This window comes from Mesoplodon densirostris, chromosome 11, assembly GCF_025265405.1.
Source record: "Mesoplodon densirostris isolate mMesDen1 chromosome 11, mMesDen1 primary haplotype, whole genome shotgun sequence".
Taxonomy (NCBI): domain Eukaryota; kingdom Metazoa; phylum Chordata; class Mammalia; order Artiodactyla; family Ziphiidae; genus Mesoplodon; species Mesoplodon densirostris.
This window is the reverse complement of record NC_082671.1, coordinates 72,104,383-72,129,316: the sequence shown is the minus strand read 5'-3', so window position 1 is coordinate 72,129,316 and position 24,934 is coordinate 72,104,383. Positions and strand designations below refer to the sequence as shown.

General features: G+C 42.3%; 1 protein-coding gene across 13 annotated transcripts in view; it reads right to left on the bottom strand.

The window, feature by feature from the left end:
• The window catches only part of RBFOX2 (RNA binding fox-1 homolog 2), a 264,510-nt gene that overhangs the window by 159,903 nt on the left and 79,673 nt on the right, over window positions 1-24,934 (bottom strand). The window lies entirely within an intron of this gene.

Here is a 24,934-nt window from a genome sequence, read left to right as displayed (position 1 = left end):
GCTAACTGTGGAACCTTCCTTCCCCAGTCCCTGGCTACAACTCCATCAACAATTCTAGAAGGGTACTTACCTCATCCTTATTCAGTGAACCATTTTCACTGTTTCCTGTCACTAGCAGTGGCAACACCCAAACCTCATCTCATCCCCGCCCTGCCCTGCTGCATACCTGGATGAAACTGTAAATGAACCTCATCTTTACTGCTCTGGCAAAATCCTAACCCCTTTCATCTCAGAACCCCAGTAAAATTTGTTGTCCCTAGCTCACTTATTTTTTTTAATGTTCTTAAGCATATACTGCTTTTGTTATTAATTCTGTTTGTAGGTCTTGTTTCCTAAATGAGACTGCAAATTCCACTCCATTATGAGCTCCTAAAAGGCAATGGCCATGTCTTATTGATCTCAGAATAATCAGTGTCATGCCAAGCGACTGGTATATAATAGGCACACAAGTAAACATTGTTGAAATATTTGTTAAGTTGATCTGGATGGTGGAGATCATGTAGTGAGTTTACTTCTCTTATGTGAATCTCTCACTGCACACAATCAGGAAAGCCCAGTATCACTGTGGTAGAATGGAATCACAAGCAATTCATGAAAAGAGTTAGAGAGAAGTAAAAGGCCATTAAGTAACACCAACCCACCTTCCACTGGATTCTCAACATCATCCTAAGGTGCTCAAAGAGACGGTAAACACAGCATGCACCAAATGATGAAGCAGATGATAACAGTTCCCCACCCCAAGAAAATTTTATCTGCTTTCCTCCATCTACTTATATATAACTCATCCTCTGAGGTCTACCTCTTCCTGCCCACCCCAAACCACAGTGAAACCCCTAACTCTCTGGAACCTGATGACAAGCAGCCACTAATTCAGCAGTTTCACTTATAACAAGAAGGGATGGATTTAAATTTCAGTAAAAATAATTCAAACTAAACTTTAGTAAAAGTTACCTGATAATAAAAGTTGGCAAAGACCAGAAAATACTTCCCTTAAAATTTTTTTCCAACTGTGAAATTTACCATATAAAATGGTATTTCCCTTTTTAAAAGAAGGCATATGGATTTTCTGGGGTGATGAGAGCTGAGGCGTGGGCATGGATGATTAAAGTGAACTCTCAAGATCATTTTCCAGAAGCAGCATGGTACTGAAGAAAGAACTTAGGTTTGGAAGTGAAACAGACCTGGAATCGAAGTGCCAAAACACTCACTAGCTATGACCTTGAGCAAGTACTTTAGCCTCTCTTAACTCTGTTTCTTCATCTATAAATGCAAGTTTATCATGAAAGTTAGAAATAATGTACATAAAACACATAGGTCAGTGCCTGGCTTAATAATTTACAATTGTTAATAGATTTGCTTATTGTCATTTTTCTTAGCTCACAACAAAAAGACAAAATGACTCCTTCACAAATCTGACATTTTAGGGCTACTACTATAATTTATTGTAAATTGGTAGCAATACAATATCGATAGGAAGGTACCTAAAGAAAGCTATTTCCTCTATGAATTTAAAAGTAAAATTGCAGAAGAGAAACACAAAGTGTTCCACGGGGCAAGACGTCCCTAAACCAGATAGCTAGGATAATTTATAAGATACTGTAGTGAATAACCAAGCTCTCAGAAAGAGGGAGCTTCTGACAGGGGGTATAGATATCACAGCAATTCCAAGTAGGGGTAAACCCAATATTGTGGTCTCTAGCTCATAGAAAAGCTTTGAATAAAGGAGATTTTTTAAAATCTCCACAAAATTCCACCCCTCCCTTAAACTAGAGATACTCACCTGACAATCACAAACACAAGGCAAAGAGAAAAGGAAATACCTGCACCTGCATGAGGAAAGGGGGATGCTGTCTCTAAAGGATGAGAACTTTCCTAGGATGCAAAGAGAAAACTGATGGCTGCACCATCTTCTGCTGCTGCTTTCAGGAGATGGCAGGAATGTCTAAGTCATTCACCTGCTCTAGTAACAGGGCTGCGAAAAGGGAGACAGCAGTCCTTCTGTAGGGCAGAGCCAGAAGCTAATTAAGGAGTTAAAACTTTCAGAGTATTAGAATGAAAACGCTGCAAGGACTTTTAGGGCCTTTCTAGCCAAGCCAGTAGAATGGAAGAAAGTCTGGGCATTAGAGCCAGATGGGCCTTCCTAGTTATTTGACCTTAGGCAAGTTGGACAGCCTTTCTAGCCTTCACTCTTCTCATCTATAAAATTGGGTGAACAGCATTAGCATTTGCCCTGCAGAGGGCAAACTGTAAAAAGCAAACTGCTTCCGAATAGGTACGCAACACAGGGTTAAATGCTTTTCCCCAGACCTCAGGCTAGCCGTACGTAAAGACCGGTGGCTGATACAGACCGCTATGTCATGAATGTTCGTTCTGTCCCTCTCCTCTCCCTCTAACTTAGCAGAAAAGGGATCAATTCCAAGTAGGGAAAGTAACTTTCCCAAGGTCATGCTGCTGGTTACTGGCAGAATTAGGGCTTAAAAAACCAGCTTCTTCAAGCTCAGTGCATTGCACCTTGCCTCATTAGGAGCCTTCCCTTGGGGACAGGGCAAGCTAACTTAACATTAGATGGGCTCAGAGAGTCAAGGCGAACAACAGAACAAGCTAACTGCAATGTCAGGAGCTCACTGCGATTCAGACACCCAGGAGTTAAACACTCCGCTGGCTAAGGCTCCAGAGAGCTGCGGTTGGGCACACTCCTTCTGGGAGGAGGCCAGAGCGGCACTGAAATCCATTCCCTGGCGTGATTGGTCGGTTCCCAGAGGGGTGGGGAAGAGGAAAAGGGAGAAGAATGTCACCCGATCCCCAAGGGTAAACAACAGCAGGAGCATCTGCTCAGGTTTTCAACTAAAACTGTGAAATATTTCTGAACAGTTGACCACCAAACTCGGAAGACTGGGACCCCTGACCTTCAGGAACAAGAGAGTTCTTGTTCTTTAATGACCAGATTCTTAGTGATACAATCTGGATGAACAAATGCAGAAAGACAGTTTATGATTTCCACAGTGCCGAATGCTCGTGCTCTAGGTGCTGTTAATCACCCAGCTACCCTCCCTCCTGCGCCTACCCTTACAGAGAAGAACCCAGCCTGCTCCTTGCTACTTAAACTCTGACAATCACATTCCCTCCTCCGAATTCCTCTCCTTCCTCTTTAAGAGGAGGCCCCTCCTCTGTAAAAAGGATATCTTATTGCAAGACGCAACCTCTCTGTAGTTGTGTTAGCACACATGTGCAGAGCAGAGAGAAGGGAGGGTCTGGGGAGAGAGAAACCTAATACCTTGCCAAATCCACTGGGAAGTCTGCCCGAGTTATTAAGCCAGGACGGGGCCACTTAACTGAATTGGTTGAGGCAATGCCCTTCAGTCCTGGCTGCATTCTTCCCCCAAGGGGGAATGCAGGAAGGGCTGTCTCCTCAAAATCTTATTATCCCTGACAACTCTTTACTCCTCAGAAGTTTCTGTCTCCCATTTCAAGGATATACACAAAATGTTTAAGTTCTGAGCAGAGAATGAGAGAGGCAGCCCCTCAACCCCAATATGCTACGGGACTCCACAGGACGGATCACTAAAAGCCGCCAAAACCTGCATTCCCTTTGTGCTCAGGCACAACCACAGCGAAATCCTCAAGTCCCAGTAACTCACGGGGGGATGGTCATCACAGGACTAAGGTAAAACTGAAGAGAAAGCCTCCTACTGAATGACTAGAACAGGAGGACCTTTAAGAAACCAAGTCAGTCCAGGGACCAACTGGAGCCCACCTTAGTGTGGCCCCAGTTAGGGGAACTAGGTGGAACCTGGACTAGGTCCACCCCAAACAATCTGGAGGTGCTGGGCAGCCCCATCTCTCAGGAACTGCGCAGGCTAGGAATGACCTGAAACCACTGTGGACTCAAAGAGCAAGGATTCCTCAACACTGGGCCAAAGCAAACCAGCTTCAGGAAGTGGCAGAGGCTCCTTAAGTCTCCCCTTTGTTCCTGCTCTGTAATCCCAAAGCCAAATCTAATCTAAACTGTGCTACGAATGCCCTTTGCTACACAGACGTCTCATTTATAAAACCCAGGGAGCACAAGTGACTCAGCTCTCTTTCGCAGGAATGTTCAGCAAATTAACTACTCAGGGAGGCTTTACGTGGTTATTAAAAACATAGGCTTCAGTGTCAGACAGGCCTAGGTTTCAATACCTGTTCCACCACTTTCTAGCTCTGTCACCTAGACCTCTCCAAAGCTCAGTTCCTGCATCTGTCAAATATGGCTTCTGCCATCTTCTTACAGGGAGAGTTGCTGAGAACAGTGAGGAATTGAGGGTGTGTGCGTACGTGAGTGATGAGCACAGTAAGCATTCAATAAATAGTAGCTGTCGCTATAACTTATTACTGAGGACTAGGAAACAACTTCTATAGAGAAATAACGCTGCCAGCTGTCAGCTGTATTAGCATTCCTGCACCTCACCCATCCGTCAGAGGGCGGTCAACAGCATGAGGATGCCAGAGATTATTTTCTATCTGCTGAGCAGTGTGCCAGATGAAGGGGAGAGTGAAGGACACAACCTCTCCCGTGGAGCAGCTCACGGTGCTGAGGGAGGACGTGACGGAGAGGAAGTGATGGGGAAGGAGGGCAAGTTCCGAAGGGGGTCTCAGCATGGACCGTCTACTCAGCTTCTGCGTTCAACCGTGAAGGGGCTGCTTTCACTTCAGGTCCCAGCAGTTAGGGTCCCGCTGACTGGCTCTATCAGGGTCCCGGGCAGGGGGTGCTGGGAAGCGAGGTCCCTTCCGCATCAAGAGGGGGATGAGGGGGGAGTGGGAGGAAGGACAGCAGAGAAGGGTTTTGGCCTTCTCTCTTCATGTGATACCAGGCAAAAGTCATTCCAAACAAGGAGTTGGCAGCCACAAGCCAACAAATTCAGGCAGGCACTACAAAATGACTGCTTGCTGGGTTAGTGCAGCAGCATCGATATTTTTTAGTGAAGAGACATAGGGCTCTCAGGAATTACAACCGCATAGTCAAAAACACGTATACTCACTGGACAGCGTGTACCGTGGAAGGCCAGAAAGGCTGGGTTCCTTGGATCAGTGGCCCCCAAACTCATTAACCAGCGCTCTTGCTCTCTCTTACAGATTTTCACCATCACAGTCCCCACCTGCAAAACCCTCGCACATACCTTAAAGCCTGCACTACTGGTGCACTGGAGCAGGACTGGGCCCCGCCCTAGTCAGGAGAGCACATGGTCCTGGGGAAAAGCACTGAGCTGAGAGTGAAGGCTCATATCACAGACGCAGCTCTGCACTGGCAAGAGCTCTGAGAATATAAGCCTTGGGAAAGTCATCTCACCTCTCTGGGACTCAGTTTCTCCATCTGCAGCACCAGGACAATGTGATGAAATCCTGTTCTGACATTCAAAGGACCTAAGGGCCAAGCTGGTGATCCCTACCCTGGGTTCTTATTTCTGCGTTAGGGCAGACATGCCACAGAAGAGCCAGGGTATTAAGACAAGTGATTACAAGTCACTCTCTAAACTATCCTGAAAGTTCAGACAGTAAAAAGTCAGCCACAACTTTTCTGAAATCCAAAATGAAAAGTGTTGGAACTTACAGTCCTGGCCCAGACCATTCATTTTACGAAGGTCAGGACTCTGTTTCTTGGATGGTAAACCAGGAAAGAAAACAACAGGACAACAGTAGTTACCTGGCACTTGGAAGGACGCATTGCTTGCTTGCTAAAAGTGCCTTCCAAACACGAGATTGAGAAGGACGTACAGGGGGCCTTAGGGTAAGCATTCGTTCCAAAAAATATGGGAATGACAGCTGCTATTTCTGGCCAGTGGATCAGGGCCTGAAAGATGGGTGTAATCTCCACCGAACAAATCGTACAGTCAGAAATAATCTTGCATCTGCCAGCACTCAACAAACCAGCAGCTCTTTAGAGAGGGCTCTCTGGGGACCCAGAGCTGCAGTAACCAAGGGAAATGTATCCAGATTAGATCAGCAAAGGCCTCTCCGTTTCCACACGAGGTATTGTAGGGGGCAATGACACTGGCCAATACACAAGGTTTACACAATAAGCTCCCTGAATGCTGCACATGTCTGGGTCAGAAGAGCTGCCGCTGGGCTACAAATGGCTCCTGAAGCAGCAGATGCCAAGTGTCCTATTTACCTTTGCCTTTGGTTACAATTCCTCAAGAGGGCCTGAGAGGTCTGCTTTTCACGGTATTGCCTTTTCTGTCCATTTTAAATTAGGAAGAAGAATTCTTCCTTGTCTCATTCCCTTTACCTTTCTCTTCCCAACATAAAAACGTAAATAAGATGTGGTGTGTCCAAATGATGGAATATTATTTAGTAACAAAGAAGAATGAAGTACTGATGTATGCTACAACATGGAGAAACCTTGGAAGCATCATGCTAAGTGAAAGGAGCAGGAAACAAAGGACTTTATTATATTGAGTCAATTTATAGGAAATATCCTAGACAGGAAAATCTGTAGAGACAGGAAGCAGACTAGTGGTTGCCTAGAGTTTGGGGGGCAAGGGAGACAGGGGGACCAGGCAATGATGACTAAGAGGTACACGGTTTCTTTTTGGAGTGAGGAAGACTCTGTGAATACACTAAAAAGGGCTCTGAATTGTATACTTTAAATGAGTGAATGGTAGAGTATCTAATTATATCTCATTAAAGCTGTTACAAGATGCTGCAAAGGAATCATGACCTCCTGTAGGAAGGGACACGTAATGCGGGAGCTCTGACTCTCCTGACCACCGCTGCTCCTTCCTCCCAACAGCTCATTTCGCTAGTCCGTCCCTGCTCAGCTGCAGTATCCGGCGCAGGGTTACACCTGCCCCGAGATAACTGGGCAGGTGGTAGCTTTGCTGGATCTTCAAGTCTACTCCTGCTCTGTTATGACTTTAGTGTCCTTCCTTCCACATCTAGCTTCCCTCTGTCCCTGAAGAGATAGTGCAACTACCCCCCAGCCCCCAGCATGGGTTGATGACTTGCCGTGCCATGAAAAAAGAATGAAGATAAATGATACTATAAAAGCACAGGTTTGGGCCTTAGATCAAATCTGGGTTCCAATTGAAGCATCTGAACAAGTTACTTTAAGTCTCAATCTCAGGTTTGGGGAAAACAGCACCTAATGCATCGAATGCACGTGGTTATTATAAAAATTAAATGATAAAGTCTATATAAATGATTAATATGGTACCTGGCACACAGAAGGTACTCAATAAATAATAACTGTTATTTATAAAAGCCTTATGCCCAGTTTTTTCAAGCTGTCATCCAGCAGATCAGCTTCTATGTCAAAAAAAGGCAGTAACAAAAGCAGGCCACTGGCACCATCAAATGGTTCACAAACATTTTTCTGACTATTTGTTTTAACCCATCTCACTCACAGATCCCTAGTCCATTCCTAATACTTCTGTGTTTTTTACTCCAATTCGTTTTCCTATTTCTGGGCTCAATTTAACCTAAGCATTAGGCTTATTATTGCCTCTCCAGTTCCATTTTCCCTCCTCAACCTTAATCTGTATTTATCACCTTAATTATAATACTTTAAGCCACTTAGTGTAAACTGTTTACCCTGAGTAGCACAGCACTCAGTATCCTACTCCTCCTAAAAGCCTATCACAGAATCAAAACAACTTAAGACAGAGTTTAGAAAGAATTATGATGGAACCATAAAATGGAATACTAGGCAGCCATGTAAAACAACGCTACAGAAATATTTAATGACATGAAAAGATATTTACAATGGAGTAGGAAGGAGCTGGAAGCATACTACGAAAGTCTGTACCATGATGAGATTTTGTAAGGAATTTTATAATGTATGTATATGCAAAAAGAGCTGCATAGAAACAAGATTAGAACAATAAACAAAAAGTTAAGATAAAGTTAATATATTAAGGCAATTTTTATTCTTTTGGCCTGCTGTATTTTCTATATTTTCTTTGATAAATGTATATTAATTCTGAGGAAAAGACTAACTTAAAAATATGAATTTAAACAATACAGAACCTCTTCGCATTTTTTTAGCAGCCACTGTAGCACAGATCTGGAGTCAGAAAGACCAGGACTCAAATCCTTTCTCTACCACTTGTTAGAAGTCTGACTTTGCAGTCACCGAACCTTTTAGGCTTGGTGGTGTCATCTGGAAAATGAAGATGAACATCCTAGCAAACTGCTTGGCACCTGATCTTCAGTACATCTCTCTGGCAGTGGTCCTCAGCTTGAATGTGCATCAGAATCACCTGGAGAGCATGCTGAGACAGGTGGCTGGGCCCCAGCCCCAGAGTTTCTGATTCAGTAGGTCTGGGAGGAGGGGGATACCATGAATTTGCATAAGTTCCCAGGTGATGCTGATGCTGCTGGTCCGAGAACCACACTTCGAGGACCACTGCAATAGGCAACAAGAACAAACGCTTCTTACAATACGTTACACAGATATTAAGTGCTCTTTCAGAGCAGTATTTCCGGAATACGAGCTCACTGGATACTGAGTTATATAAGAGCCTAACACTGCACATTCACCCAAAAGCCCAGACTTTATAACCTGGGATCATTCACTCCAAGACAGCGAGGGAATTGGGTTTCCACTGTAGAGGGAAGCAAATACCAATTATTAGGACTGCATTTAGAATATCTGACTTCAGCATGGGAGAAAATGTCTTCGAATGTGGACGCGGATCAAGCAATATGCAGGAGGGAGACCAGTGTGAATCCACTGCTCGCTGCCCTGTGCCTGTCTGGGAAGAAGGGCAGTGTACAGTGTGTCACAGAGCACCTGCTTTGCTCTGGGTGCCCCCTGTTGACGAAAACCGACATAGCCTAAGCCCATATGTAGTCAGGATAGGCCTTTTCTTCTTCCAATTTTCCTAGTCCCCTTCTCTTTGTATCTGTAGCTCATCTCCAAACAGGTTAACTCTGTTGCAGCATGGCATTCATCGTAATGGTATGTGGCATTTAAATCACAATTGCTAGAGATGGCTAGCACTAGCAGTGGGAATAAACTGCGGTTGTAAATAGTCTCCAACACACTGTGAAACCCTGTTGGTATTTCTGAAAATACACTAACTGATAAAGTACTTAAGAGTTTCTATAGATGAAAATTGATCAACAGCACCATCACAGACAACTAAAAGTAGAATGAGAGAATTTTAGAGCTGGCAAAGATCTCTAATACTATCATCGCCAGCTTCCTCACTTCTATGAGGAAACTGAAGGGCCCAAAAGGTAAAGTAACATATATAAAGACACAAAATTAGTGACAAAGCCAAGTTTCCTGACTCCCTCATGACTCCTGACGTTTCCACTATACTATTTCTTCTTTATTTAGAAACTTTATTCGTTTAGTCATCACCAAGACAAGTATAACTGCACTTTTTTTTTTTAAAGAAGATGTTGGGGGTAGGAGTTTACTAATTTTATTTATTTATTTTTGCTGTGTTGGGTCTTCGCTTCTGTGCGAGGGCTTTCTCTAGTTGTGGCAAGCGGGGGCCACTCTTCATCGCGCTGCGCGGGCCTCTCACTATCGCGGCCTCTCCCATTGCGGAGCACAGGCTCCAGACGCGCAGGCTCAGTAGTTGTGGCTCACGGGCCTAGTTGCTCCGCAGCATGTGGGATCCTCCCAGACCAGGACTCGAACCCGTGTCCCCTGCATTAGCAGGCAGATTCTCAACCACTGCGCCACCAGGGAAGCCCAGTATAACTGCATTTTAACCACTTCATAGAGGGTAAAGGAACTAATGAACATGTAACGATTCCTGAAAGGTACAGGATGAAAAAAATTCTACCTTTTGTTTATTGTGAAAATTAAGCCTTTCCTAATATGAATACTTCTTTTTTTTTTTTGACTGTGCCATGCAGCTTGTAGGATCTTAGTTCCTAGACTAGGGACTGAACCTGCACCCTTGGCAGTGAAAGCACAGAGTCCTAAGCACTGAACCGCCAGGGAATCCCTATCAATACTTCGTTAATAGCAATCACTTTTAAGTTAAATTCACAGGATCAAAAACTGCACTGAGGGCTTCCCTGGTGGCTCAGTGGTTAAGAATCCGCCTGCCAATGCAGGGGGCACGGGTTCGAGCCCTGGTCCAGGAAGATCCCACATGCCGTGGAGCAGCTAAGCCTGTGCACCACAACTACTGAGCCCGCATGCCTACAGTCCATGCTCTGCAACAGGAGAAGCCACCTCAGTGAGAAGCCCGTGCACTGCAGCGAAGAGTAGGCCCCGCTCACCACAACTAGATAAAGCCCGTGCACAGCAAGGAAGACGCAACGCAGCCAAAAATAAATAAATTAAATAAATAAATTTATTTTAAAATAAATAAATAAATAACTGCACTGAGGGCTTCCCTGGTGGCGCAGTGGTTGAGAGTCTGCCTGCCGATGCAGGGGACACGGGTTCGTGCTCCGATCTGGGAAGATCCCACAGGCCGCGGAGCGGCTGGGCCCGTGAGCCATGGCCGCTGAGCCTGCGTGTCCGGAGCCTGTGCTCCACAACGGGAAGAGGCCACAACAGTGAGAGGCCCGCGTACCACACACACACCAAAAAAAAAAAAAAAAACCCCCCCAAAAAAAAAAAAAGAATCAGCCTGCCAATGCAGGGGACACGGGTTCGAGCCCTGGTCCGGGAAGATCCCACATGCCACGGAGTAACTAAGCCCATGGGCCACAACTACTGAGCCTGCACTCTAGAGCCCGCGAGCCACAACTACTGAGCCTGTGTGCCGCAACTACTGAAGCCCATGCTCCCAGAGCCTGTGGTCCGCAACAAAAGAAGCCCGCGCACCGCAACAAAGAGTAGCCCCTGCACTCGCTGCAACTAGAAAAAGCCCGTGCACAGCAACAAAGACCCAACACAGCCAAAAATAAATAAATAAATTTATTTTTTTTTTAAGTGCATTGATTACCAACAAGCAATGTCTAAACTGGACGTGAGCAAACTTTGGCCACCTGTCACTTGTTTACGTACAACCCATGTACAGTCCACAAGCTCAGACAGTTTTTACATTTTTAGTGGCTGAAGAAATCAAGAGCATATTTTGTGATATATGAAAATTACATGAAATTCAAAATTCAGTGCCCACAAATAAAGCTTTATTAGAACACAACCATGCTCAGTCGTTTCCATATTGTCTACGGTTGCATCTGTGCTGTAGCAGCAGAACTGAGTAGCTGCAGCAGAGACTAGATGGCCCCGAAACTTGGAATATTTACTCTCTGATCCTTTACAGAAAATGTTTGCCCATCCCTGTTCTAAACTATTGATAAATGTGATGTCTGAGCCTTCGGTCAAGTACAAAGTTCTGGGTAATAAGTTCTATGGAGGCCCAGCCTCAGCAGCGAGCTCCCTCCCACCACCCCAGGTTTAGCAGGAGGACCACACAGGGCAAGTGGCCAACCTATGCTGCCTGTCAACTTGATCTCTCCTCTGCAGAAGTCAAGGGCACTGTGCTAGGCTTGGCCTGTTTTTTAGTTAATATTTATCAGCAATCCTATGAAAAGCATACCCATTTTACAAATGAAGAACCAAACCTAAGAGAGGTTAAACATCAGGCCCAAACTACAGATTGAATCCAGATCTGTCTGGCACCAAAGTTCTTTGCTCATTCCCCAGTGGTTTTCAAATTGTGTTCCGGTCAGCTGAGGGGCCTCATGGGCACAGGAAACCCAGAGGGTGGGGCCCCAGGCCTTCCACATCTTTTCTACTAGGATCACTCCACTTACATTTTTATATATTGTGTCCATATAATTTGTTTGAAGACAAGAATTTGCTGCTAAAAAATTTAGTCTGTAGATCAGTGTTCCTCCTCAAAACAAAAGCTAATTTTGGTGCCACTTATTATTACCACCTTTGGCAAATATGTCACAGAACTGGAAATCTTAATTTCCTCAGCTGCCAGTGGCGATGAAAACCCTGCCCCGCTGCATGCAGACCGCCACTCACCAAGATCAAACAAGAATAGATATGAAGCGATGTGTAAACTAGAGGACTACAGAAACATAATACAGAATTATCATCCCCTCACTAAAGGGCAGGGAGGGGAGCAACTAGGGAATTAACATTTGCTGCTGACCAAAGAAAAATCAAACGTGCAAGTAAAATGTAAAAAAAAACACATTCAAATAAAAGTAAGTAAGTAAAAGACACGATGCAGAGTGGAAATATCATCAACTTTGAAATCTAACACATTTAAAAATTCCCTAATTAACAGCTACATAGCCATGGGTGATGGCTTAAATCTCTTTGAGACTGGGTTTCCTCACCTGCAAATGGGATGAAATAAAATAATACTGAATACTTGCTCAGTGCTTTATACAGGGCCTGGCACCTAATAAGTCAGTGTTCAATACATGTTAGCTCTCTTTTTATGGGGACCTCCCATTTGTTACTGTGAAATTAAGACCCACCTGCCAGAATTAACAAATGGGTTCCCTGTAACATAACAAAAGAATAGAATTAAGGAGCTAGAAGCATCTTTACCTTAGATGATTCCATGAGCCACATGACAGCACAAAGCTGTGTGAGTACAGGCTGAAGGCACTCTAAAGGAACAATGAAAGATACTAATAACAGGAGATACACAGGCAGTCCCCTGTTGAAATGCTCTACTAATTCAATAAGGGTATTTATTGAGTGTTTTAAGAGCCTTCTATGGCTCCATAAAATGACAGATTTACATTTAATATCCACTTGACCAAACCCATTAAACTTGTAAGAGGCACTCTCCTGCTGAGGATCAGATATCTAGCTTCTTAAGTATTAATTTTTCATATTGCTTTGGCAAGGCAAAGGCAATAAAACCTAGTTAAATTCTGAACAAAGTTTTTTTTCCTTTGTCCATAGGAAAAAAATCACAATACAGTAGTCTCTCTATTTCAAGAAGGCTGAAGATGAGCTTATTTTAATTTGTCCCTTTACCAAATTCTTACTGGGCATTTACTCTGTAAAAGGATTCAAGAATATTAAGAGGTAGAACAGTGTCCTTGTTCTCACAGGACTGTGTGTGTCATCAACCTTTTCACCGTAACATAACAGGCAGTGGTAAAGTGCTAATTACAAAGTAGGAAAAATGTGCCTTGGGGGTTCGGTGGGCATTAATTAAGGGTCTGTACCCAGATAATTGCATCAGGCAACACTTCATGGAGGGGGGAACATCTGAAGTAGGATTTAAAGGATGAACTGTATTTAAACAGAGAGAACACCATAAGTAAAAAACTCAGAATTAAAACCTGTATTGATTTCAAAGCTACATTATCCCGCCCCATAATGTGGCTAAAACACAGACTACCTTACACGATTCAAAAGGAAAAAGACTGGTGCCAGATCACGGAAGGCCTGGAGTAACCACTAAAGTGTCTTCAGCAGACAGAAGCTAAGCAGAGTCTGAGACCCAGTGAAATCAGAGTCGTGCCTTTAAATGCGTGATTATACAGAACTTGCTGAAAGTATTTTCTGGTGGCACCAAAGTTTCTAACATAAGACTGTAAGTCATCTGTTGTATTCCCCTGCCTCTCTAAGTCAACCTTAAATCAGCTCAGTATAATGGTATACAGCTAATGCTACTAAAAAAATAAAAATATTTGATCTATAACTGAAATGCACAACTATATTGTCCACCAACTACAAAGCCTTTTGCCTTATCTTCTACTTGGCTAGTTGGTTTCATTCTAAATCACTGCCATGGTTGTCTGTTAAAGAACAATGGGTTGAGGAGACATATCAAGCTTCTTAAAGTAACTCACCAAATGGTAGCTAGGTCTGGTTGTGGGAAGACTATCTGTTGCTTGGTGGTACTAACCACCAGAGCAAGGAGATCCTACTAACTACTTGGCCGCCCTAAGTAATTCTAGACAGGTGAATTTCCTAATTTTGAAAATTGCTAATAAAGGAAATTCTCTAATTTTCCTTTTATAAACAGTCCCAGTGATTAATAATCTTTAGTCATATAATTCTTTTTCATGGGCACATTAGAGCTCTCATTACAATACAAATCAACAGCCTGTATACATAGAATTATGTCAATCTACTAGAAAGTGAAGCAGTGAAGTTATGATCCAACCACTTACAAAATACTTAATAAGCAATTGGGTCAATAGTGGACTACAAACTGTTCTAACAGCCTAAAGTCACAGCAACCCCAAACTGAGCAAAAAGAGGGAAAGCTGGGGGAAGAAGTCAAACTCTGGCATAAAAGACAGGATGTGCCAAGAAACTAGGTACTGAAGAGGGAAGAAGAGGAAAGACAGCCACACTGTCCATTCTTCTGACTCAAGTCACTCAGCTATCCACAGAGCCACAGCAACCCTGTAGATTCAGAGGTGGGACGTTAAGTGATAAAAGCTCCCACAGTTTCCACAATGAAGCATGACACTCCCAAGAACCACAAAATCAAACCAACATAGGCAGAAGAGCCCTTAAAGGAAAAAGAAGAAAGTTGGGCCCAGAGATGAGAAGAGCTTTTCTAAACTTCATGGGAAGTTAAAGGTAGAGGTTAGTAAACAATATCAACCAATAAGACACTGCTGACCTAGGAAGTTTTTAAAAATTTAATCCTCACAACCACCTTACAGAAGTAGGCACTATCAGCCTCACTTTCACATATGAGAAAACTGAGCCTTAGAGAAGTTAAATAATTTGCTCACAATCTTCATAATACTTCCCCAACTCCCTTGATCCGAACCTTATGGAAATGTTCATGTAGATGTGTTAAATGAGTTCAAATGATTAAAGGCAATTAGGAAAGATTTCATAAAACAGGGTAAGCTGTGGCCAGGGATCTTGAAGGATATTTAGGACTCTGCTGGAAAAAGGAGGAACATTTCAAGCACAAGGCACTAGGAAGAAATCACTATCCAGCAGAGGTAGCTGAAGGACTATGAGGAGACACACAGCAGAAGAAACATGTGGGTAGGGTGATAGTGAACAAGAGGTTGCAGAGAGCCTTGAGTATCTGGTTCAGTCTGAACCAGATTCTGTTCAAGTCATAGAAGTCTCAAAAATAACTCCCTCTTTATATTTATGCTGCCAAGACCCATAATGAATTAGGTAAATAAACTTACACAGATGTCATTTCCCTCACACAGACATATTTTTCTTGGAAATATGGCAAAACTATGTTCCTTCGCTAGAAATTTCAAATCTATACATATAACTCATTTCACATGGTGAATAACTAAGAATCAAAAAGAAAATGAGGGGCTTCCCTGGTGGCGCAGTGGTTAAGAATCCACCCGCCAATGCAGGGGACACGGGTTTGAGCCCTGGTCTGGGAAGATCCCACATGGTGCGGAGCGACTAAGCCCGTGCGCCACAACTACTGAGCCTGCGCTCTAGAGCTCGCGAGCCACAACTACTCAGCCCGTGTGCCACAACTACTGAAGCCTGCGCACCTAGAGCCCGTGCTCTACAACAAGAGAAGCCACCACAATGAGAAGCCCACACACCACAAGGAAGAGTAGCCCCTGCTCGCCACAACTAGAGAAAGCCTGCGCGCAGCAACAAACACCCAACGAAGCCAAAAATAAATAAATAAAATAAATAAATTTAAAAAAAAAAGAAAATGAGAAAGTAGACTTAAATCAGAGACTGTGAGAACTAATCATTTCCTTATAAAGCTTCCCTAAGGCCTCCTTCTGATAAAATAAACAAGAAAAATGATTTACTGACCCTAATACATGCCAAGAAATTTACATGTTATCTCTAATCCTACAACAACCTTTCAGAGTAGATACTATTCCTATTTTATAGAAATTGAGGCATAGAGAAGGCTGAAGGAAAAACTTCCCAAAGTCATATAGCCTGCAATGGCAGAGCTGATATTTAAACCAAAAGTCGGGTGTGTGTGTGTGTGTGTGTGTGTGTGTGCGTGCGTGTGTGTGTGCGTGTGCGCATGCGCGCGCGCACACCTACAGAGGAATTTCCATGAAAGCCAATGAACCTGGCTGATCCCTTACCATATCATATCCCTTAGGACACGCAGAAAGCAGCATAATTTCCCTTCACTACCTTAAGGGTTTTCTTGCCCAAACATGCCTGCCACTAAGGATGTGGAAAAGGCTGTGTCAGCCAAACACAAAGCCACTATAAACCTGCCAATCTTCCTTGGAGCAATCACCAGGTCTGAAAAGAGATAATCAAATGCCTGTTTTCACAGTCTGTTTCATATGATAGTTATGCAGAGTTTATCCAAACTTAGCACATAAGGATGAAAACACAGTTTTGTTTTGTTTTATTGGGGGAAGGAAGATATGTCTTACAAAATTGCATAACTGAGAAAAAATATTTGCAAATTGTAAATATGACAAAGAACTTGTATCCAGAATATATAAAGACCTCTTACAATTCAATAATAAGAGGACAAACGAACCAAATATTTGTAACTAAATAAAACCAAATAAAAAGTGGGCAAAAGACTTGAACAAACATCTCAACAAAGAAGACATATGACTAGCTAATAAGCACATGAAAAGGTACTCCACGTTGTTAACCATTAGGGAAATGCAAGTTAAAACCACAATGAAATACCAATATATATACTCAGTATAATCAAAGAGGTGGATAAAACCAAGCCACTATGGAAAACAGTTTGGCAGTTTCTTAAAAAGTTAAGCATAATACTTTTTATAATTTCTTCTATCACATTTCTACACTGAAATTTTTATAAGGTTTAGTCAAATATTTACCTATAGTTTATTTTCCTTTCAAATTGGATTTAATCCTTTAATTTTCTAGGTATTATTTTGATTTGCAAGAGAAAGATAATGGTTTACTTGAGTAGTTTTCAAAAATAACTTCCATTACAACTGTTCAGCGACCCCCCCCAAAAAAGTTAAGCATAAATTTACCATAAAACCCAGCAATTCTGCTCCTAGAAATCTACCCAAGAGAAATGAAAACATATATCCATACAAAGACTTGTGAGTGCTCATAACAGCATTACTCATAATAGCCAAACTGGAAATAATACAAATATCTATCAACTGGTAAATGGATTAACAAAATGTGGTACATCCACGCAACAGAATACTATTCAGCAATTAAAAGTAATGATATGGTGATACATACTACAACATGGATGAACCTCAAAAACATTATGAAAAATGAAAGAAATCATACACAAAACACTACATACATATTATATGATTCTCTTTACATGAAGTTGTCCAGAAAAGATAATTTTATAGAGTCAGAAAGCAGATCAGTGGTTGTCTGGGGCTGGGGTGGGTGTAAGGACTGACTGCAACAGAATTCAAGAGAATTTAGGGGGATGACAAAAATGTTCTAAAACTGGACTGTGGTGATGGTGACACAGCTCTATAAATTTAGTAAGATCCCTGAATAAGTACTCTTACACTGAGTGAACTTTATGGCATGGATATTATATCTCAATAGTGCTTTTTAAAAAGTAATTATTAAATATATATTTTTTCTATATATATGTATGCATATATTTAAATAACTCCAGGGGAAACAAAAAAGTAGATAAGGGAATGTAATCATAATATTATGGTTCCTCTATATTCAGTCATAATAATGTAGATATTATGTAAACATAAATCAGTAACGAACATTGATTTAACCATTTTTTGGTTAAATCAATGAGAAATTAGCAATTTTATAGACACTCCTTCCTTCTCATCTCTTAACAGCAGGAAGCCAAAGGATAGAGCCCCAAATTGATAAATCAAAAAATAACAGAATAAGCATGTTATTTAGGTACATGGCTGTAAGCAGCAAAATAAATAAAATGGTCTTTCCTAGGAGGGAAAAGCTTCTGAACTATCTACAGGATGGAATGATCTAAAATGCAACACTAAGTCTGAAGCTGATTAATGGTTTGAGAAAAGTGCTGATGCTGCAGCATCTACTAGCCCTTCATCCACTAGAGGGTGTAAGGCAACACCACAGAAGGACCTGAACCACTGATGGGTGACCCGATGTCAGATACTGAAGAGACGCAACCATGTGAATAAATCTTGCATTAAGGCTGAAAGTGGGGTTCTAGATAACCTAGTAGGAAGAAAAGAAAGCGATTTCACACTTTTTGTAATTTAAAAGCAAAGCAGAAGCATTTTTAGTTAAAAAAAGGGCCAGTAAAAAAAATTACTATGGATTGTAAGATATAAGAGAGGTATGAAACATTTTACTTCTGAACCTATTATTTTAATCCAGTCTCCAACTGGGAGAGGGCAGTGGGATACAATTTCTCATTCAACAATTAAGTACTAGCTGGAACTGATATTAAACACAGCAAATGATAAAGCTGTTGCCTAGACAGTTCTAAGGTTGCCTTTTGTAGGTGGGGGGGGGGGCAGCTCTAAAATTCCTTCTTTACAGCAACCACGACCGTTGTTTTAAAAAATGTACAATAGGTCATGTCACTCCCTGCTTAAAATCTTTTAAAAGCTTCACACTCAACTGAGAATAATTTTCATTTATTCATCCAACAAATACTTCTTGACCTCCTACTACATGCCAGGCTCTGCTCTAAGCAAAGTCACAGCTTACAGAGAACTTATATTTTAGTGGGAGAGACAGACAATAAAGCACACACACTAGATAATTTCAGATAATGATGAGAGCGCTGAAGATAAGACTGAATGGTCAAGGTATGTATGTGGATAACTTTAAGATTGGTGTGGTCAGGGAAGCTTCTCTGAGGAGTAAACTTTGTCCCTGTGACCTGAATGAGAAGGTGAAGATCTGGGTCAAGAGCACTGCAGATCTAAGGTAGAGAAGACAGCGATTCCACAGACCTGAAACTGAGATCAAGCTCAACGAGTTCAAAAATGGAAAGAACGCCCAGTGAGGCTGAAGCTGGTGGTAAGACAGGGGAGGAGATGAATTACGGAGGTAGACAGTAAGCGCACACAGAAATACTCCTAAATCCATACAATGGGCTATGGTCCACCAAAAAAAGAAATAAAGTACTGACACATGCTACAGCAGGGATGAACCTTGAAAACATTATGCCAAGTGAAAAAAGCCAGTCACAAAAGACCAGACATTGTATGATTCTGTTTTTATGAAATGTCCAGAATAGGCAAATCCACAGAGCTGGAAAGTAGATTAGAGGTTGCTCAGGGCTGGGGGCGGGGGAATGGTGAAGTGACTAAAGGCTAAAGGCTATGTATGGGTTTTCTTTAAGGTGGCATTTTTAAGGATGACAATTATTATAATTTTGTTTTTCAAAACTAAGTCTGCAATCCATTAGTGGGTTCAGAAAATCAATTTTGGTCAATTAATTGTTGGTCATAATCAACAGGTTTTTTTTTTTTAATGGAATGGGAGAGAATGGAAAATATCACAGTGCTTAGAACATAGTAAGGGTAAGTATTATTTGGTAAGACTCATTTAACTCTAAGTTACATTTGTGTGTGTGTGTGTGTACTGGGTCATAATGCAAAAGGTATTACTTACTAGAGGTTGCCACTTTTTTTTTTTTGGCGGTACGCGGGCCTCTGTGGCCTCTCCCATTGCGGAGCACAGGCTCCGGACGCGCAGGCTCAGCAGCCATGGCTCACGGGCCCAGCCTCTCCACGGCATGTGGGATCTTCCCGGACCGGGGCACGAACCCGTGTCCCTTGCATCGGCAGGTGGACTCGCAACCACTGCGCCACCAGGGAAGCCCGCCATCTGTTTTTTAAGCTTGAAATCACTGAGCTAGAACTTGAACACCCTCACTATGTCCTCCATTCCAAATCTCCCCAAGGAAAGAAAAGTAGCCATCATTTCTTTGCCACCAAACCAAATGAGTATGACAGAAAATGCATTTGCTATTGCCCATGGCTCCCAATCAAAATAAGTAAAAGCCCTGAAAGTTCATTTGCAGAAAACTGGACAAAAATAAAGTCCATTCCAGGGATAACAAAGATAATTCATTAGAAAAAGGGAAATTTAAAATTCTCAAGAAGAAAGAAAATACTTTGGGGAAAAAAATCTCTTAGGTCATTTAAAATCTATACTCTAAATTAAAAGTAAGGCTTCTACTCCAAATTTAAATCCCTAATTATCCAAGTCACATCTGTCAACTTAAACATCTCCTCTGATATTTCCATTTTGGGGGAATCACTTGAGCGTGTCTATATAATAGTTTTCAACATACTTTTAGAAAAGTGAAGGAAAAGACTTTTTAAGGAGCCACTGACTAGCATTTAAAAAATCAGAGTCTAATATTATGACATTAATCTTCTTTACATTAAGGATGCAAAATTATAAAAGGAAGGTTTATTTCATTCCTCATGGGCATGTTTTTCTTGACACTCCCAGGAAAGTAGTGTTCTCTAATCTAAATAGCAAATCATAATCATAGTCCACAGTGCTGCTGGTAAGCAAAATAAGTAAATTAATAAAATACAAAAAGATAAACTGTAAACCATAAGTTTTAACAAACAAAATAGGAAGTAAACTTGATAGAAATAAGTTATGCAAGGGACCTCTAGTTCATGTGAAGACTTTCCAAGCTGTTACATTCTCCAAAGATTCCATAGTATCTTATCTTGCCACACGAGGAAGAGAACATCCCCATTCAAAGAGGAGAGAACACTGACAGAAGAACACAAGAGGGAAATACAAGGCATGGAGGCTGAGAATCCAGGACTCAAGTCTAACTGTGCCACTAACTCTGTGACATGGGGAAATTCATTTAAAAACCTCTGGTTTGGTTTTCTTAGCTACCAAATAGGGATAATAAAGCCTGACCTTCCTAGCAGACCTATTGTGAAGATCAAAACTGAATATACTGATACATGGAAGCATACACTGTGAGCTGCAAAATTCCTGACCAACATTAGTTTTCATAATTAACTAACATTCCTGGTTCCATAGCTGATGCAACACCTGAACCCAACCAAGAGTCTGTGCTCTCATCTCCAATGTGAATGGCAACGCTTCATGTCCACAGGTCAAGTGTGGGAAATGCACCGTGCCATAATCCCAAACCTGATCACTCCAGTTAAGGGAACACTCACTGTATTTCTTTACTCATAGCTAGGATGACCATACATCCCATTCATCAAGGTTTGCCTGGGACTGTTTCCACATTAGCATCCCTTTTCTCTCTCAAAAGTGCCCCAACTTGAATGATAAACTACACAGTCACCTTAATTACAGCAGACATAAGTTGTGGCACCAAGAGGTGACAGACAAGAGGCTAGCCTTAGGACTCCCACTGTACCTTCCAGGAGGCCCCTGAAAGCCATTCCAAATAAACGAACAATATGAGCAGAAACAGTAAGTTCGCTATGCAGAACTAAGGCCCCTTCTAATCAGATTGCTGCTCCCAGGTCCCTCCTGAATAAAAACTCTGGAGCTAATGCACACAAATATTCTCTCATTTAGAGAACATTACAAACCCACAAACTATTCCAACCTTAATCAACACTTGGGAACTCTATCATAAGCATGTGCACATACACGTAAATCACAAAGAGATGGTCAGCTAGGAATCTAAACCACTACATTGTGTCATCAACCTAAAATCCTGCATGACCTTAGATAAAGCATTCAGCCTTTCTGAGCTGGTTTGCACTTCTGCTAATCTGGAACAATGTTTGTCTCCTCCACCTGCACGGAGAGACCACATTAGCAAGCACAGTGACGTGCTTGGAGTGTTTCATAAAAGCAATGGGTTGCCATCCCATAAAGCCTGTTAACTAGGAAAGAAGGCTGAGGTGAGGTAACCTTGCATAAAAAAGCAAAACCTCTACAAGGTGACAGGTGGTTTCTTTTCCCCCTCCTTTCCTTCGCAGGTTTTTTTTTTTAATCTTTTATTTCCTTTATTTTATTGATTTATTTTTGGCTGTGTTGGGTCTTCATTGCCGCGCACAGGCTTTCTTCTAGTTGCGGCAAGCGGGGGCTACTCTTCATTGCGGTGCGCAGGCTTCTCATTGCAGTGGCTTCTCTTGTTGCAGAGCACAGGCTCTAGGTGTGTGGGCTTCAGTAGTTGTGGCACGTGGGCTCAGCAGCTGTAGCTCGCAGGCTCTAGAGCACAGGCTCAGTAGTTGTGGCGCATGGGCTTAGTTGCTCCGCGGCATGTGGAATCTTCCCGGACCAGGGCTTGAACCCATGTCCCCTGCATTGGCAGGCGGATTCTTAACCACTGCGCCACCAGGGAAGCCCCCTTCACAGGTTTTTAATTCAAATGTGTTACCAGGGGTGTATGTAACAGGGTGAAAAGGGCCACTGTAACAGTGAAATACTGGCCCACTTAGTGCTAAGGAACTTTGCTGTTGTAATTCTTTTTTTTTTTTTTTTTTTGCGGTATGCGAGCCTCTCACTGTTGTGGCCTCCCCCGTTGCGGAGCACAGGCTCCGGACGCGCAGGCTCAGCGGCCATGGCTCACGGGCCCAGCCGCTCCGCGGCATATGGGATCCTCCCAGACCGGGGCACGAACCCGTATCCCCTGCATCGGCAGGCGGACTCTCAACCACTTGCGTCACCAGGGAGGCCCTGCTGTTGTAATTCTTAACCAGGGTTATGGACTCCTAGATTCATAAGTTCAATGTCAAGGGATCTATGAAGCCCCCAAATGATAAATAAGTAGAGTAAGTGAGCAGGCATACTGCACATGACCCCATTTTCCCTTTGTGAGTCAAGAGTCCCCAGTATAGAGGACCCTCAACAAATAGAGGACAAATTTCAGTGCTTATTCAGCTGCTAACCTGTATTGTTACCTTGGATAAGTCACTTTAATCTCTGTGTGCCTGTTTCCTTATCCTTCCAAAGGAAATACCTGCCTTATCCATTCAAGAGGTGGTGGTGAGGATGAGATGAGAAAATATTTGATGAAAGCTCTCTGCAGTGGTCAAAAGATTACCATTTTAATCTCTTTTAAAATCACCATTAGATGCTGATAGAAATCCTGTCTGGGGATGGTTCCTATCTATTTAGAAAAGAAACATAAAAGAATAAGGAAAAGCAAATAAAGATTCACACAACTAAAATTCACCTTCACCCCACTCTCTGGTTCCTGGATTTGCTGAGCCAAACCACTCTGGGAAGATGTAAAGATCACAAGTTCAGTTTCTGCCCAACTCGGGCTGCTCAGTGACCAGTGTTTCACACCGATAAATGCCTCCCAAATCTCAGAGCATGAAGTGAGAGTTCACGAGGTTAGGCACGTTAATTAGCAGGACTCACCTGGATGCTGTATTCATCAAATGCAACAAGCAGCTAGTCAATATCCGCCTGTGTGCACTATGCTAAGGTCTCTAATTCAAAGATCCAGACAGAAAAACAAAATAAAGCCCAAGAAAATAAACTAAAATAAACCTGTCACCATCAGAATGTGCCTCTATGTAAATTAAGCAGCTATAAAGCACAGCAAAAGGGTCTGCATAGGCCTACAGCAGAGACAGTATGAGTAATGTGTAACAGTAAGGCTACAGAAGTGGGTCTGGCTACAAAAGAAAGGAAAAATACAGTAGTTCCAAGCAGAGACTACTTTTGGTGCTTTAACAAATTCCTCTTAATTCCTTTTGCTTAATTCCTTATTGATCTGTAATCCCCAGAGGAAGAACACAGCATTATACAGTACTTTTTCAGATTCTTTTAAACTCATTAAGTCTATTCCCATACTTAACTTTGATTCCATTTACCTTCCTATATCTAAAATAAGCCTGTATCCAAAATAAGCAACATTTTATAAGTAAATATTTGCATGAGTATACAAAACTAGATTCAGAGACTGACCATGATCCCTTATGTTTTAAGGGTCCTTGGTAGAAAGTACACGATGAAATAGAAAATATCACTTGTTTTAAAGCAGCCCATAGGATTATAGTTTTTGACCTTGGCTACACAAATCACCTGTAGGAATTTCTAAATACCTGAATGGCTAAGCCCAATCTTAGACTCACTCAATCAGAATTGTTGGGGGCTAGATCTCCAGGCAACAGTATTTTTTCTGATATATGGCCAGGATATAGAAATACTATCAAAGGACATAAACTTCACAGCTTACAGAAGCTCTATCTAGGGCAGATCCAAAGCAGAAAGAAATAAAAGAAAGACCCTCTACATTCTCTTTAGGTTTGGGGTAAATGACTGTATCTTTCACCAAGAGCTTCCATAGGACAATCTTCAATTCCGACAATGATGATCCCACTGGGAGATGAACACAGAGATGAGCAGCATTTTCTCTCCCCCCTTTTCTCCATACCCTACCTGGGACCAGTCTGATGCCAACACAACACCAAAAGTACCAGAACTGGGCAAATACTCTCAATCTGGAAGGCCCTCAAATAGGTGACTATTGATTATGGGGCCATCCTGGTTTTTTAAGATCAGCTTCAGGGTTTTGATGAGATTTAATTAAGTTCTGGAAAGGGGAGCTATGTCAACCCTTCGGTTTAGCACTCTGATGACATATCCCTTGGACAAGCCTAATAATGGTGGCTTTTTTGGGACAACCCTATAAGGAATGGTGGATAGACATTCAAAGATATAAATGATGGCTAGAAATTGAGAGATGTTTCTAGGAGCTACCATTTTAAATCTCCTGAAGAAGATCAATATCCCCAAATAGCAAAGAGGCTAGCTGTCTTAAGCCACACCATTTCTCTGAGGCAGCCTAACCTGTTCTACCCTAACTCTGTGTCAGCCTCACCTGCTCCAAATGGCAAAAGGATAGGGAAAGCATTTTACACACTCACCTAAACCATACTGAGGGTGTCCTGGCAGGAAACAGTTTTGCTCTAACCCACAATAAAGCCTGGGCTTTTTCTAATCATCCTCCCTATCTAACAAAGAAGGGCAGCAGAAACTACCCTCTCTCAAGAAAGCCTTCCCTGATTAAAACCATAAGGCTGAATTCCCCCAGGGAGGAGAATGGAATTTTCTTTTTGCAGATTATTGCAGGGACTCAAAAAATCTGTGCAGGGCCTCCCTGGTGGCGCAAGTGGTTGAGAGTCCGCCTGCCGATGCAGGGGATACGGGTTCGTGCCC